Raw genomic sequence first — 6,645 nt, forward strand, 5'->3', positions numbered from 1 at the left:
AATTCAAAATAAAACTAAGAATTTTTTTTTTAATATTTAGGTCATTGAGACCAACAGGTGGCATAGAGGGTAAGGCACTGGAACCCACATGGCTGACTGCACAGTTCAAATCACAGACCCAATAGCTTCAAAATCATGCTAGGCACATGTGGCATGTGTGCCCAAAATCCCAAGAGGAGAATGGAGGAGAAGGGATTGTGGCGTGGCTATCCATCCCCCTAGGAGTGATTTCTTATTAATTCTTTCTCTATTTCTGTCTGATCTGGAAAGTGTGCATGCCGTATAGCAAAAATAAATAAATAAATAAAGAGAGAGGAAAAATAATTGCTTTTAAAATATCAACTTCATAAAATTTTACATAAATAATATACTTTTATGAAAAACTATTTTTTCCATTGGATTTATTTTTAATTATTATAAAACTATATATTGAGTAGTTGGAAAAGTCATGGTGCACTTTTACATAGCTATATATTGAGTCGTTGGAAAAGTCATGGTGCATTTTTACAGAGACACATAGAAAAATACATTGTGGGACCAGCAGATGGCAGAATGGCTATGTCGCTAGACTCTCACGTAGTCAACTTCAGTTCGAGTTCCGGACACACAGCGACTTAAAACTCACACTGGTGCGTGTGCGTGCATGCCTAAAATCCCAAGAGGATAATGGAGGAAAGGAGATTGAAATATAGCCATTCCCGCAGGGGATGATTTCTCGCTTTCTGTCTTTCTCTGTCCAGTGAGTGTACGTACTCTACAGCGAACATTTCTTTAAAAAAAGAAAAATACATCATTATTTTTCTTTTTTAAAATAGTTATTTATTTTATTTATTCATTCTTTTATTTTTTAATTTGACCAGAGAGAGACAGAGGTTGAGAGTGAGAGAGAGAGGAAGTGAGAAAGCAAACCACCAGATTCAGGACTCAAACCCTGGTCAACCATGTGGGACTGTCCAGCACCTTAACTACCACGCCACCTGCTGGTCCCCTAAAAATAAATCATTATTTTTCCAATGACCCAATGCAATGCTGAAGTGCTAAGAATACATTTTTCCCCAGATGCTACTTAGTTATAAAAGTTACTTTTTTTCATTTTTATATGTTACATTTAATCACTTTTTCCTAGCATGAGTATAGTATATATCAGTCAAATCAGAGATATTACCATATACATTAACATCAACAGATAACTTTTCATATTTGTCAAATGTTTTGTTTGTTTTTTCCCTAATCCCATCCTGCTCACCCCCTCCTATGCTGTCTCTAGTATCTACCATTGACCTCACTGCTATGGTACCTTCCAATCTTTCAGTTTCTGCTATGGAGTGCAGACATTTGGTATATATTTGGCAGGGACATATGATGCCTGGCTTTCATAGTCTGGCTTGCTTCACTGAGCAGTAAAGCTTCCATATTCATACACTTTGTATCAAATATCAGGGTCTCCTGTTTTATGGCTGAGTGGTATTCCATAGTGTATATGTGCCACATTTTTTCAGTCTGCTCATCTGTTCTTCACCATTTGGGTTGATTTCATGTCCTAGCAATTGTGGATAATTCTGTAATAAATATGGAGGTACAAATTCAAAAACAAAATTTTAAAAAATAGAAGAGTAACATTGTTTTGCATTTCCATAAATCTTTGTAATATTTGACTTAATAAAAAGCAGTTGGATTCTTCTACCTGACTAAAGAATAGGAAAAAAACTGGCCTCAAACAGACATACAGTTGAGGGGAGGAATATTTTCACAGCCTTTTAAGATAATTATGGATTTTCTTCTTTGATACTATTTCAAAATAGAACAAGTAATCATTTCTCAAAAGTTGGCATGTGGAACCTGAAGCCATAGTAAAAAGATTTTTATACTTCGTAAAAATCCATCAGCCTATTTTACACGTTGAATGAATCTTCTATCTTTGAATATTTTTGTAACATCATGCATTGGTCATAGGGAAATTACTGGTAAACTGAATTATGCAGAGTGTCCAAATGTTTTCCAAAAGCAGTTTTTGTCCTAGGATATGTGCTCTCACCTGGAAGAGAAAGTGAGAGGGAAAGTGAGAAATCACAGCAGTTTTTGTTCTAGGATGTGTGCTCTCACCTGGAAAAGAAAGTGAGAGGGAAAGTGAGAAATCACCCCTCCCCTGCCCCCATAGGGGGTAATGGCCATACCATAATCCTTTTTCCTCCATCCTCCTCCTAGGATCTTGGCCATACCATAATCCCTTTTCCTCCATCCTCCTCCTAGGATCTTGGGCATGCACACATATGCACCCATGTGATTTTCAAACCATTGGATCTGAGACTAGAACTGTAGTCAACCATGTGGGAGTCCAGTAACCATTTTGGCATCAGCTGACCCCAATTATAAAATATTTTTAAATTCACATTTGTTAATATCAACAGTTTAATCAGCAAAGTCTTTAAGTATTGGGAAGCGGTCAAGTACTCAATGAGAGAGAAACATTTTCCAAAATTCTAGTTTTCATTTGAAAGTTCAAATTTCATTATTGGTTTAAAAAAGAAAAGAAAAGAAAAAAAAAACTTTCATTTGAATTGAAAAGCTTGCTTCTTGCATTTTTAAGAAAGTGTCTGTTATCCAAGTCCAGTTAACCATAGTTCATCATTCTCTTTAATTGAGAATGGCATTCTGTGAAGCTAGTGGCTACTTTGGCTCACAATTCAGTCACACAGTGCTTTTCATCAAGGAAAATGTGATAAACAGCAGAAGTGTTTATGCACACTGATCAGTCTATTACACAGGATATTAAAAAGATGAAAACACAGGCATGTGGAAATGGGCATTTTCTGGGGTGCAGCAGTAAAGGATACAGTGGGTGCCATTGACTTGATTCGTGCTTAGGCAACAGCAGTTTTCCCTACCATCGCTTTTGCACCTTCAGTGAACTAGTAACACAATTGAAAATGACAAGTAACATCTTAGGATTTCATGAAGATACATTTAGTTTTGCAAACTACCTAGAGGGTACTGGGCCCCCAGGGGTCTTCATAGTACTCTTTTACGACTGGTATAAACAGTAATGCTAGGTCGTCTTTATTAAACCCGTAGTATGTCCCAGACGTGGTTTCACACATTACTTAATTTAATCCTCGGCTATACAGATATATGGAGAGCCTGACACATTCTAAGGAATGTATTCTTTTCAACCTCTCCACCCTGACTGTTGTGGTGCTAGTGCGTGGGAGCTAATTAGAATCTGAGGAGTTTTCAACAGCATTGCTGCTAGGGGTATAGAGCTCCATTTTCTCAAACCCCAGTGTGTAGACCTCCAGATATTCACTGATTCGGCCCAGGCTTGCTTGGTAGCTGCTGCGTCTCCCCCATATGTCAAACCACAAAATACACTGTGTTTCAGGGCTCTCAAGAATGGCTCCTCTTTTCCCTGCCAGCTTTTCTTCTCATAGTTACTGTTTCTGTCACTTTCTGGACCTTGGTCTCACAATTTGAAACCTAGTCTAATACAAATGGGCTTAAATGGCATGCCTTGCTCTGAATTACATCTGCCTGTCAATAACAGAGCAGTGATAAGTCTCATTTTCTCCTTTTCACTTTTCTGACCTGAGAGCCACTACGCACACACATATACTTTGGTTTCGTCACACACATATATTTATTCATCCCATTCTCTTATGTTTACCTTGAAAGCCGGCCTGAACAAAAAATCGTGCAAGGAAGTTGTTTCCTATTTTATGCTTTCAGGCTAAAGGACTATTTCCTTTCCCTTGGCTCTGTACAGTGATGTTTTGCTGTCCACATTTTCTTTCTTAGCCCATAAACTGTTGATTTCGGTTTTTAGTCCATGTGAGCCTAAACTCACTAAGATCTGGAGTTAATGTGAAAGTCAGGTTAAAGAAAGGCTAATACTTACTTAGTTTTGTTATAACTTTAAAATTCCCTGATGAAAAACGGAAGGTCCTTGAGCTGATTACAGTTCTGTCTGGTCTGATGATGTGCAGAGAATTTGGTTGTTAGTGAGAACTGTAATTCTTCTAAGCCGCAATCGAGGCAGAAGAGGGAATTATACTTACACGACTTGGAAAACTTAGGTCGACTCTAAGAGTCTCTGTTCTTCCGTCTTGCTTTCATTCTTACTGTGAGTATTAACTAGGAAAAACAGGAATTTTTAGATGTGGCTACTGAGGAAACAAGTTTTCTGAGAGGAGCCCAGCCTGGCCCATAAATAACTTTTCCCCACAGGGCATAGTTATTATCTAACCTAACAGATATTAGTCAGCAATCCCTGCGTAGTGCCAGCTCTTAGGAACATCTTTTAACTCTGCTTCTCCTTAGATATCTTTTTTTAAGTTTTTCAGCTTACGTCTCCCGTGTGAACCTGAAACACCCTCAGGGTTGATAGACACAGCAGTAAGTTTAAATTAATCCCTTACATCTAGATCTCTTCTAGAGCTTTTGTATCCAAGTTCTATTTTTAATGCCCTTGTGATGAGCCAAGACTGTATGTAGAGCAGACATCTGCCCTATATGGTGACACAGAGTGGGACACTTGCGAGATGAGAGACAGAGATGGCACAGGCCGCTGAAAGCACTGAACCAAGTTTATCCCCAGGTCCTTTACTGGTTGGCCAAGTGATCCTCGTCATGTCCTAACCCTGGCTTTATTCATCTGGTCTGGGTTAAGGGCCTTCATACCATCTGTATCTTACAGAACTGTGATGTGCAGCGCGAGACTTGGATGCAATTAAGACTTAAGAGCAGCATTTTTTCCCTCTGTCGTGGCATCTTGTGGAAGTGTGTGTGGTGTGGAGAGAGAGAAACAGCCCTCTCAGCTCTTCTCGCAGGATGCTCTTCCACTCTGTCATGCTCAGTTCAGCCTCTCTTTCTCATCATCTCCCCACACCAGCACTAATCAGTAGTTTTTGTTTGTTTGTTTTTAAGAATTATTTAACTTTATTATTATTGTTTTCCAGTTTGATCAGAGAGAGACAGAAAGAGAGAGAAGGAAAGTGAGAAAGCAAGCCACCAAGTCTGGGACCCAAACCACAGTTGGCCACGTGGGGGTCCAGCACCCTTAACCACCATGCCACCTGCCAGCCCCAGTAGTTTTCAGGGGCCATTTAGTATCTACAAGTCTGAGTCCCACTCCTGGTGGTGGTTGGTATAGCCAGGATGAGCACTGATCAACCCTGAATTCAACCCTCAATGCTGATGAAAGTAGCCCATGCCAAAAGTCAGCTGTTGCCTGCCAGAGATCCAGAACGCAGGAGTCAGTTCATCCGGGGTGGCCGGACGTCTGATCACAAAGCCCGGAGACTGGCTGAGCGTCCTCTCAGTCCACTTCTCTCCATCTCCTGACACATTTTTATGTCTCTATCACCTAAAATATATTTCACAATTCTTGAATAAGTGGCTAGGCTTAGTCAGTTCACGGTGTGTGATGTACTTAAAACACTTGGAGGGCCAGCAGGTGGTATAGTGGTTAAAGTGCTAGACTCTCACATGGTTGACCATGGTTCAAGTCCTAAACCTGGCAGCCTGAAACTCATCACAGGCACGTGTGCATGCATGCCCCAAATCCCAAGGGGAGAATGGGGAAAAGGGCTTGTGGCATGGCCATTCGTCCTCGGGAGTGACTTCTCACTTTCTGTCTCTCTAGCAAGCGCACATACCCTAGACCAAAAACATTCTCTCAAAAAATTAAAAATAAATGAATGAAACCTTGGAGAGGAGGGACAGACACTGGTTATAATAGTACCATGTGACACTCTGCAAGGCTGACCCACTTGGCAGGGTTCCAGGTTCATGTCCCCAGAGACCTCCTTCAGTATGCTGGGCACATGTGTGCCTCTGATCTTGGGTCAGCTGAAGCTGGGGGTGGATGATGTATCAAGACTCTATAGGGGATGCCAACTTCCTCTTGATCTCTTTTTCTCTCAGTCTCTCATTCATGGAAGAAATGAATGAATAAACTCAATTTATTTTTTTTTTTTCATTTTGCTGTGGGGTGCATGCACTCACCATACAGAAACAGAAAAGGAAAATGAGAAATCACCTTCCAGGGAATGGCCATGCTGCAGTTCATGCTCTTCCATTCTTTTCTTGGGTATTTGGGCATGCACACACATGCACCTGGTGTGCGTTGCAAGCTGCTGAATCTGGGATTTGAACCATACTATTGGCCCTGTGGATTCAGTGCCTTAACCTCCACACCGCCTGCTGGCCCCCTCAAAATTTTTAATACTTGAAGATAATACATATGATAGAGAAATCCCAGTGCCTATTATTGCTTTACCCTGAGAAGATATCAGCCAACGTCTTCTCCCCATGCCTTCATCTACGCAGAATTAATCACTCTGTTCTTACTCATGGGATTTTCATGTGACCCCATGGTGATATTTATTGTATTATAAAATAAAGATAGAATGTATTTATTATAAGATAAAAATTTTATGCTAAGTACATTTATTTATTATTGCATACTGAAGGTAAATACCATCTATTTGTTATTTGATTCTAGTATCAATTCAAACATTTTTTTAAGAGATTTTTGCTCTAGTGTGCATGTGCTCACAGAGAGACAGAAAGTGAGGAATCACCCTCCCAGCAGGGATGGCCATACCGCAGTCTCTTCTCCTTCATTCTCCTCTCGAGATTTTGGGCACG

The 6,645-nt window shown here is 40.2% G+C and overlaps 1 protein-coding gene across 1 annotated transcript in view; it reads left to right on the forward strand.

Annotated features, from left to right (window-relative positions):
- The window catches only part of LOC102495495 (ryanodine receptor 3), a gene marked incomplete at its 3' end in the record, with an annotated part of 299,734 nt that overhangs the window by 251,493 nt on the left and 41,596 nt on the right, over window positions 1-6,645 (forward strand). The gene's annotated exons all lie outside the window — the stretch shown is intronic.

The sequence above is a fragment of the Tupaia chinensis genome, unplaced genomic scaffold (genome assembly GCF_000334495.1).
Source record: "Tupaia chinensis unplaced genomic scaffold, TupChi_1.0 Scaffold000510_1, whole genome shotgun sequence".
Taxonomy (NCBI): Eukaryota; Metazoa; Chordata; class Mammalia; order Scandentia; family Tupaiidae; genus Tupaia; species Tupaia belangeri.